This window comes from Anas platyrhynchos, chromosome 1, assembly GCF_047663525.1.
Source record: "Anas platyrhynchos isolate ZD024472 breed Pekin duck chromosome 1, IASCAAS_PekinDuck_T2T, whole genome shotgun sequence".
NCBI lineage: Eukaryota > Metazoa > Chordata > Aves > Anseriformes > Anatidae > Anas > Anas platyrhynchos.
The window spans coordinates 122,514,936-122,525,385 of NC_092587.1; the positions used below are offsets into that span (position 1 = coordinate 122,514,936).

At 51.1% G+C, this 10,450-nt stretch overlaps 1 long non-coding RNA gene across 1 annotated transcript; it reads right to left on the reverse strand.

Annotated features, from left to right (window-relative positions):
• Positions 1–6,023: 6,023 nt before the first annotated feature.
• Positions 6,024–10,218, reverse strand: LOC110354240 (uncharacterized). Its single transcript, XR_002405913.4, has 2 exons — positions 9,575–10,218; positions 6,024–8,639 (listed from the first exon to the last, which is right to left on the reverse strand). It is a non-coding gene; the product is annotated as an uncharacterized lncRNA (long non-coding RNA).
• Between the last annotated feature and the right edge of the window lie 232 nt (positions 10,219–10,450).

Genomic DNA, 10,450 nt, shown 5'->3' on the forward strand with positions numbered 1-10,450 from the left:
CAACGCTGGGGTGTGTGATCAAATATGTAGGGGCATTAGCATCGGGACTTGCTCCCTTAAAGACACACCACCACCTCGCCTTTGCAACGCTATCTAAACATTGAGTCATTTGTATAAGCTGTTTATTCTGACGGAGCGCAGATATTTCAGCTTTATCATGTCCATGACTCCTCTGCAATAACAATTTCAAATGTAATCGCAAATCACAATTGGGTCGGGTAATAGTTTGTGCAAACCCGCCTACTTCAAATCCAAGAACACTCCAAATTGGGAAGAAGTTTATGAAATCTGCACTGGCGATGTCTGAGCAGGGGGTGTGACACATGTGGTTTCCCACAGTAGCCACCGTCCCTCTGTTTACATTCCCGCAGGGCGGGGAGGGCTGCATTCCTCGCCCCCCCACTCATCGGGGAGGTGCACAGATAGCACACACGAGGATCCGCTCCAGTCTGTAGGAACTGCCACTTCTTTTTTAATGCAACATACGCATCCTTTGGTCTTGTCCTGGGCTGCAAAGGTCATCGTCTTCCCACATACACCCATGTCCGAGGTTCCTGCTCCCAGCACCCCCGGATGTCCACGAGCACCTAATTAGCACCGTTGGCGGTGTCCATCTGGTGGCATCCATCTAGAGCAATCCAGCCTTGCTTCAGTGCTATCAGGGCCACGAGATGCGTCCTTGGACTAGCAGAGGCCAGTGCTAATTACTTCTGTGGCCCTGTAGGCACTTTGGTGGACCCCTTTTCTACAGCAATCCAGGTCTGCTGAACCAGCTGCTGTTGCTGTAAATCAGCCTTCTGCAATTCAGCTACGGCAGATGCTAACCCATGAATCTGTTGGGCTGCTAATTGGCCAACTGATTGCAGCCTGGATTCTGATACCTGACAGTCTGTTATATTAAGGACGGCTCCTCCGAGACCTAACATTCCCGGTATGTCTGCTCACCTCCAGGGAACACATGACTTGGGGTAAAGAGCAGATAAGGGCCACGTACAGGTTTATACATACCTGCATTGCAGTCCCAGAAGATACGGCAGTCTCCTTCTTCCTCTGCATTTTCCCATGTAAAAAGAGCTGCAGTTAGACCTTCAAACACTGTGGGTTTAGTAGCATTAGCTTGTTCTCATTCCCAGTTGTACCCACTGTTGGTTTGGATCTGAAAAGATGTATGGCATATCATTACTCAAATACGTTTGGTCGTGTCTAGTGCATAGATTACAAAAATAACTCAAGAGATTACAGCTACTGCAGGAGTGGTTTAATGCTATCATAATTGGCCATCCCTCAGGGAATACTGATATTGTTGTGGTATCATTTGTCCAATGCCATGTGATACCACCTCTTACTCTTTGTCAGGTCCATATCCCCAGTTCTCTATCACCTGCACAGTGCAGGCGATAGATGTGACCTTGAGCCCCTACCAGCCATTGGGTGCCACTCACAGTTCTGTACCTGCTTAAACATGTAATTCCCACCACAGGTCCATTGTCCTAAATGATATTCATCAAAGAGAAAACATTATGCTGACACCCAACAGAGTCACAGAATGGTTGAGAATCGCTGGGACCTCTGGAGGTCTTCTGGTCCAACCCCATTGCTCAAGCAAGTCCACCCAGAGCTGCTTGTCCAGGACCATATCCAGAAGGCCTTTGAAAAGAATAGCTAGGTGTCAGAAACGGGATGCCAGGCAGCTGGCACTGTGAACATTGGTGTAATCTACAGGTCAGCATCAGATGCTGCTACAGGATAATGCAATGGGGAGATTTTACCAGGCAAGGCATCAATATTCACAGTCTGTAACACATACATATGTACATATATATATACATATTTGGTCAGCCCTGAAGTGGTCAAGCAGTTGGGTTTGATGACCTTTGTAGATGCCATCAAACTGAACTCAACTTTTCTCTCTTCTCTTCTCTTCTCTTCTCTTCTCTTCTCTTCTCTTCTCTTCTCTTCTCTTCTCTTCTCTTCTCTTCTCTTCTCTTCTCTTCTCTTCTCTTCTCTTCTCTTCTCTTCTCTTCTCTTCTCTTCTCTTCTCTTCTCTTCTCTTCTCTTCTCTTCTCTTCTCTTCTCAAATGAAACATTGTAAGACATATTTAGAGACATCAACAAACAGTTCCAAAATTAAAAATTACGCCCTTGGCCCTTGGGCTAGGACCTCCACAGGGAGCAGTTTGCCTGATGAAGTCAGGCATTAACAGGTGCCAAGATTCACTGCTCTTCATTTCCAGTCAAAAGTCTGGTTGGCACTTGTGGCCGTGCCTTAACAATAATTGGTGAGAAGTGTCAGGCTGGACCCTTCCTTACCTTACTATTCAGATTTATTAGCGTGTGTGTCAACACTGTTGGACATCTCTGCAAGGTGCGGGCAGGTTGAAAGACTTCACAATTGTTCTTTTAGCAATGCATTAGTACGCTCTGCTAAACCAGCTCCCCAAGGATAACAAGGTGTATGATAAATCCATGTAACCTTGTTTTCAGCGGACCATTTATCAAGTGAAGTGGGAACCATTATCTGATGGAACAGAAGTGGGAATACCTAACCATTGGCTTCACGAGCAAGGCCCTTTACGGTGGCTTTCTGGTCACCATCTGGCAGTATCTACCATCGCCAGCACATATTGCAAACCCTAACTTTTGGGGAATGGACCAATCTGCCAGGTACACCCCGGGGTCAGTCCTTACTCATTAATCCTTCCACAGGGCTATTGCGGCAGTTTTCTTGCTTTTATTAATTTGCAGGTTTAGATCAGCACTCTTTCTGCACTAAAGACGGGAAGCAGAGGATGCAATCATTTTGTCCATCACTCTAATTTACTTTCATAGTCTATTTTTCCCTTTTAGTTGCTTGCACATTTCCCGTAAATGAGAGGTAGGTTTTCCATCAATTTTGTCTTTTGGGACTCCAGTCTGGAATAAAGCAAAGAACATCTCCTTTTAGGTAACTTTTTTTTTTTTTTTTTTTTTACAGCTTATCCACAATCTCCTGTCAAAATTTTCAGTGTGGTGTTCTCCTAATTGCCCCGGTGCTGGAATTACATCACGACTGATTCCCCCAGGGCAGCTCCCACAAGCAATATGATGACTCCCCTTTAGATTAAAAGGTGTCGCTGCTAACAATCAGGATTGTATTCCTGATGCAAATACCTCTAGGCTGGGGGCTAGTGAAGGTAGGGCTGTGGACACTGTTGAATGGCCAGTTGTCTCAAATGCTGTCCCCCCTCATCTAGATGCTTCCACACCACTACTTTATTGGCACAGTCATATGGGGAGTAAAGCACTGTAGCTTTGCTGCCTCCCATAACCAGTCCAAAAGAGAATAAGACACATTTCCCTGGGCTCCTTTTGAACACTGCAGCACCATTGGATTTGGGGAACCTGTGGGCAGAAGCATCACTTTCTTTATATCACATGTCCTTCTCCTCTAGATTTTGTGCCTACTACTGACCGGACTGAAGCTGAAACCAAAACGGTGGAGTAGCTTTCAGTTTCCACCAAGGGGAAACTGAAAATTTCCAAAATGCAACCAAAATGATCAGAGTTGCTCTAAATAAAATGCAGGGTCAATTTTTGCTTTCACAGACTGTTTTACTTATTCCCTGAAATGAAAGCATTAAGATCCTCTCATGGGGGGGGGGGGGGGGGGGGGGGGGGTGCGGGGCTGTAGTTTCCCCATGTAACAGCAATGTTAAAAAACTGCTTCGATTTGCTATTTGTCTTTTTAAGGGTGCCAGGTGGGTCCACTTGCCTGAGGAGTCCTGTGGCTACCCTGGTTCCGACACTCCTAGGACCTGGAGAAAAGCAGCCGAGCAGCCGTGTGGGACAGGTCTCAGAGGCTGCATGTGATCCCAGACCACTGCAACTCACAGTCCTATGGTTTCAGGCCATTCAAAGCCCTAAGCAAGCAGATACAAATACTTGAGTGGAGAACCAATGCTTTTGGTGTTTGTCCATCTCTAAGGCTCCTTGGAAACCCACTTTTGGAAAGCCTCCCATATCCTGCTTCCTCTTTGCCGAGGCATCTGATCCCTAATAGCTGCAGTCCTTCATGGCCAGTTTTCTGAACAGTTGGTGTTTTGCTGCCTTCACTTAGGATCCCCATTCAGCACTGAACTGGGGCAGGGCTGAGGGGAGAAAAGTATTTAAAGAGCAGCGCTGATTTCATGTGCACAGATGCAGTCCTCTATGGCACAATAAAAAAGGGAAAAAGTCTGCAGATATTCCCTTCTGTTTACCTAGCAATCCAGCAGTAGATTTCCCTTTGTGCCGCGTGTGATTTTTGCAGCCTTGCCTCCACACAGGAATGGCTTTTTCTTCTGTGGGAAAGGAAGCGTCCCCGTTGCACGCTGCAGGAGCCTGACTTTTTTTTTCCTGTGCTTGTTTTTGCATTCACCTCCCGCACGGCTCCCGGAGGCTCCATGCCTCACGATGGCAATCCTTTCAATGGCAGAGCAGAGGTACGAGCTAGCAGCGCTTCCCACGAGAGTCAGAAAATCACTGCTGGGGCTCGGGGGCTGCGAGGAGCTCTGCTGCACGCAGCCAGGCAGAAACCTGCCCATCCTTCCCATCGGGTGGCATGTGAATTACTGACGTGCCCGGAGAATGATTTACTCATCCAGCATCCTCCCTACTCCAGTTTGCAAAACGTCCATCAGCAGACTGCAAGCATCTCACGTTTATTTCTCCCGGCTTTGACTCCTTAATGAACGAGGTTCACCGGGAGGCACTGTGAAAATTCCACGTCTGAACTGGTATTTGTGATCGTGCTGGCACATTTCCTAAGGAACCCGAAATCATTTATGCTGCTTTATTGGCTACCTGCTGTAGCTAATTAACAACGTGAATTAGCAGGGAACAATCCCAAATCCAATTTCTGGGAAAGCACCTAGTTCACCTGTAATTTTCCCCGAGATTTCCAGGCACCGAATCACATGCACAGCGCAACGCGTACGATGCATACAATATGTGTGTGTGTGTGATGCACATGTAGAAACACAAAGCTAAGCATTATCACAGATAAGAGCTCGCTGACATTAATCCGCTTCAAATCGTTGTCCAAACTGCTTCAGAGTCAAGCATGCGTTCAGTGACCTTGCAGAGCACGCGGTTCCCCGGCTGACACCAGACGGAAACCTCCCGCAGTAAGCGAGGAATGCGGCCTTGCCAAAACAGACACGTGGGAAGGGTGGGTTAGAGGCGAACCCAAACAGCAAAGCCTGAAGAAAAGGACCACACGTACCACTTACTTCTTCCCGTGGAGTAATGGTAATCAGACTAATTGCCAGGTACCTGAGCGTGACATTGTGCCAGGGCTGCTCCCGAGGAAGGCCCCGCTTTTGGGGGAGCCATGAGGAGCAGCCCTGGACCCGCAGGGATGGGAGACCAGCATCAGGGGCACACGCAGAGGCTCGTGGCATCAGGAGGGAGCCCTGCAGTCCCCAAGGGGGACCTAAGGGAGGGCCGGGATGGTGGGAAGAGGTGACCAGTGTGACACGGTGCCGGGCAGACTCCGCATTGAAAGCGTCTCTGCCAGTTCCTTGGAAACGACCGAGGACTGAAAGCATCAAAGAAATAAAGCTGTTGCCAGCTGGAGGAACAATAGGCGAGCCGGAGCTATCTTTAGCCCAGGGGATTAAATTCAAATTGCAAATGCAAAGGCCTCCCTGCAAGAAAAGGCCTCGCTCAGCTCACCGTGCTACCCAGCGGCAGCGTGAGCGCCGAGCACAGCACAGCCCCGCAGCCCTGGCTCATCCCCTGCCCGAAGGAAGGAAGGAAGGAAGGAAAGAAGGAAAGAATGAATGAAGGAAGGAAGGACGATGATACCCCCCTCAGTCTGCAGGCAGGGGTTTTGAGTCCCCTTCACCCATTTTCAGCCTGCACTGAGGGCTGCGGAGCACCACGGACTGCTGAACGTGAAGGGCACAGCCAGCCCCAGGAGCACAGCCATGGCTTTGGTGCGCTCAGTGGACTCGCACTAAACCCAGCAAGGAGCTGGGGCACTCTGCCACCAAAAAAAAAAAAAAGCTGCTTTGAAGCTGGCTCCTGCAAATCTCAAACTGGAAAAAAAGCACCACGCTGTATCGAAGGAGCTGGAAGTTAGGGGCTGCAGGCACAGCAAGGAGAGAGCGCACACCGCTTTTGCCTGATAACTTGCCTAATGAATTGCAGGCTTCTAAGCTGATTTGTTCAGCTGGGGAAATCCCACAAACACCTCACACCCGAGTGCTCGGAAATTGGTTTAATAGCCTCAGCGCCCGTAATGAAACACCACCGTGGAGCAGAGGTCCCAGGTCTCACCTCCATGTGCGGCTGTGTGTTACGGAAACCAGCTTCCCCCTGTTTCCACCGAGCGCTTGGAGGAGTTTTTTAGAGTCACAATAAAGATTTTTAATGGCAGCGTAAATGATGGTTTCAGGAGATCAACTGTGCAGCCGGTCCAGCCAGGGCTATGCGCAAAGCCTGCCAGCAGTGCCGTGCGTTTTAACTCGGTGCTGCAGCCATCTGAGCTTTTATGTTTGTTATTTCATTTTTAAGCAGCCATTTAGCAGTATCTGGAGGGCATTCGCTCCTCTAATACTTAGCCTGAACGCACGTGAAAGGAAGGGCTTTAGCAAGCGACTGAGCTCTTTTAGGAAAAAGAAAAAAAATCCTGCTCCATCGCGGTAGCTGCTGGGGTGCTGGAGCTGGGGGAGAAGTCAGGGAGAGCTGCACCTTGGCCCCGGCTCTGCACGCTGCAGGGTACGAGGGGAGCCTGGCTGGATGCAGGATCCGTGCCGCAGCGGTGTGCGACAGCCTCCAACTGCTGCTGCCGCCCTTGGAGGGGTCAAGGCAGAAGTGCCGGCGCACGGGGGGTTAACGGTGAAGTTACAACTCCAGTTGTTAAAATTCACGAGGTGTAAAATACAAATTGCACGTGGTAGATGAGCCGTCTTTAAAGTTTATATCATGCTTTCTCCCCTAACCCCCCGTTCAAAGCGCTGCTGGCGCAAGCTAATGAGAGCGCACAGAAGGGGGAGGCGCAGCCTCCATGGGACGCAGATTACACGGGGGGCTCAGCCGGGTCCGTCCGGGCTGTGGTTACAGATATCTGGCTGCAGGGAGCCGGGGGAACCCTTGTCATACGTATGCACGTGCAGTCAGGTCAGAATTAACAGTTCGTGCTCACTTCTTCCTCTCTTCAGCCTCCTCGGTGTTAAAGGTATGAAGCACCGCCTTTGAAGTTCGTGCTCTTTTCTTTGATTATTCCCACCGCTCAGCTTAAGTCATTTTCCTATCAAAAACAACAAAACATTTTTAATAGTTCCCAATGCAGTAAAGGTTTTGTGCTTTTTTTTTTTTTTTTTTTACAGCTATCTCCAATCCCATTTTTTACGGGCACCTTATGACTTGGCACACAAACACCTTCCAGAACCAAGCTGCCTGCGTTTTGGCTCGTGCTGTTCCTCCTCCCTCAATACCATTCCTCTCTCCGTCCTAGGGCAGTACGTGTAACAGGGGCAGGTATTCCCAGCCATGGGGAATCCCAAGCCCCATCTGCAAGGGTTTCTCCATGCCCTGGCTGACCCCCTGTGTTCTGGCCCAGGAGTCAGTCCCCGGGGGGATTTTACTTACATCGTTCTTTACCCACCCAAGGAAGAGCTAGGGATCAGAGATTCGCTACAGAAGAAAATATGTAAATACCCAGAGCAACTAGAATGAGCATCAGCTTATGCATAGCTGACTGAATTGAACACAAACAATGATGGAGAATAGGATGGGCTGGAAGAGGAAATTTAAATATTTATCCTAAACGCTCTTTCTTTGCATTTCTTGAAATAAATTATTCCCAGCAATTGCAGGCAGAGATTGTTGATTAATTCCAGCTAAGGCAGAGAGACGGGAGAAATTGCTGTACATCATGTTTCTGAGTTTCAAATGGGGCTTTTCATTTTTCTTTGTAGTCTTCATGATTGGGCTTTTTGGCTCCAGAGTGATCTGTGGGTGGTTTTGCAGGGAGTTTGGCTGCTTGCGTCACGTGGGCAGATACAGACAGCGAAGCACCGTCACACGTAGCGGGTGAGGAGGATTATCTTTCTGTCCAGAAGGGTTGAAACACGGGCTCTGACCTGGCCAGGAGGTGCCAGGGCGAGCAGCACAGATGCCCTGAAGATTGCGGGGAGGGACCCATGCCGGGGCCACCCGCACCCGCATCCCTCTCAGCTGCTGGCAAAAGCAGCGAGCGCCAGAGGAGAGGCTGAAAGGAGGCTGCTGTCACAGCTGGTTGAGCCCCGGCTGACAGAAAAGCCCCGGGGCCACTGGCAGTCGGGCATAAATTAGAGCAGCAGTGAAGCTGCTTTCGTTTATCCGTGGGCACCGGTCCAGCCCCAGCTGCTTCAGCAGCGGAGGAAGGTCTCACAGCAGCCCGTCCCGCCTCAGCCTTCCCCTCCCCGGGCTGAAATGGGTCCAGCTGTCCTATGATAGCAAACCATGACCTGGCAGGGCTGGTATCCCGTTGGTTTTGGGGAGGCTGCAGCATCTCAGCAGGTCTCAGACGGAGGGGACATCCCATGCCTCAGGACTGGGAGCTGAGCCTTGCGTGCCCCCTGAATCTCTGCGAGCAGCTGTGCTGCAACTCACATTAAGAAAGAATGCAATGGCTAAAAAAAAAAAAAAAAATAGGGCTATGATAATGGCTAATCCCCCTCAACCCCAAAGAAATCCTTCTCTGGGGTCTCATGTGGCTGCTCCCTCCATGTCCCCGAGCCCACCGCCCCATGCCCGCAGCACAGCAGCCACGCTCGGGGGCACTCAGCCAAGGCACCAGGCAGCTGGTGTGTGCTTTCCCCACTCCCTCTGCAAGGGGATTTTCTCACGTGCTGGCCCAAGCCTGAGCCCAAATCACCCCTGTGTGGTCCCAGGGCAGGACCTCAGCTCTCAGCGTGCAGCCATGAATACGAAGCATGCCAAGCACTGCCTTCAAAGGGCAGCCAAAAGCCGCGGCAGGAGAGCGGTGCCTGCCCCGCAGCAGCACGCTGAGGCTCTCCCCAGGCTGCCACACGCTGGGGCAGCTCTTCTGACTGCTCCCAGCCGCGGGCAAAGCTCAGGCACGAGCAACAGAGCAGCACGCCTGGCCGGCAGCACACGCCGTACCCATCCCAAGCCTGGCTGGGAGGGAAAGGGAGCGCCTTCCCCTCCCCTGCTGTCGCCGGGATTCAGCGAGGGGATTTGTGGTGGAGCCTTTGCATGCGGCGCTGTTGCACACTGCAGGAGGAGCGCAGCACGCGCTGACACAGATGAAATAATTCCCCAAAAGCCCAGGCTTTGCAGTACAAAACAGATTCCCCGCACGCCCCCCAGAACGTTACCGCCTCTTCAGTGAAGGTGGGAGCCTGGCTGATTTCTCTGTTTAAAGGCATTTCTAATGCTTCCCTCTGATCTAGTTTTCTCTCCTGTAATCAGCGAGAGTGAGACCTTGGGGTTTTTCTGGAAATCCAATCAGAGGCTCCTCTGCACCTTCAAACACCCCGTTAGACGTGGAAGCCCTCCCTGCCCGCTTACACCGCACAGCAGCCACTGGGGAGCGATTCCTTACAAAAGCCTTGGCAGCACCCAGCAGCAGGAAAGCCTTTTTATTCTGGCCGGAGCTTTAAAGCGCTGCGATAACACCAGCAGCACGCTAAGGCCAGAGCATTCCTCTCCTCGGTTTTCAGTGCTCATCCTGGTGCTTTTGATGAACAGCCCCGGAGGCAGCAGAAACTTCCCCACAGGAGGGTGGCACGGGGCACGGGGGCTCGGGAAAGCAGCCCTGGGGGCTGGAGGAGCCAGGATCCCCCCGCAGCAGCGGGTGGAGAAGGTGCCCAGCAGCAGCCAGCATCAGTAGGGCTGCGCACAGCTAGCGCCAGCACTGAAGAGAAACAAGAGGCTATTAAACCGCTAGCAGAGCCCGTGGGGAAAGAGCCTCGCTGGTTCAAGATACACAGAGGGATTTTAAAACCCAGGCTTAGGAATAAAAAAGCAAAAAAAAAGAGGTTGCCGGGAGGCAGTGCCTTTCAAGAAACCTGCAATGGAGTGACCACCTGAGGTTAATCCGGGCAGAGTGGGTGGCAGGCATAAGGAATTACTTGATTGCGGGGGACGGACCAGCTGAATAAGGGATTTATTTGTGAGAAGGGCAGAAAAGGAGGGTTAGGGGAGCATGCAACTTGGTGGCGGAGCCTTTTCACAGCGAGCGGCTCACCGCAGTTTCTAATGAGCGGAGGGAGGCTCAAGCTGACTGCCTTTTTAAAGCCATTTTGATAACGCCGGCCGCGCTGCAGCCAGCTATTTGTCTGCGCCTGCTGGCAGGGACAGCAAGTCGCTACCCAGCATAATCCCCCGGCCCCGTCAGCTCATTCAGAGGTGTCAGCCCCAGCGTCTAAAAAGGCCCGGACAGCATCCCGGCAGCCAGCTATTTCAATGCCTCGCGCTC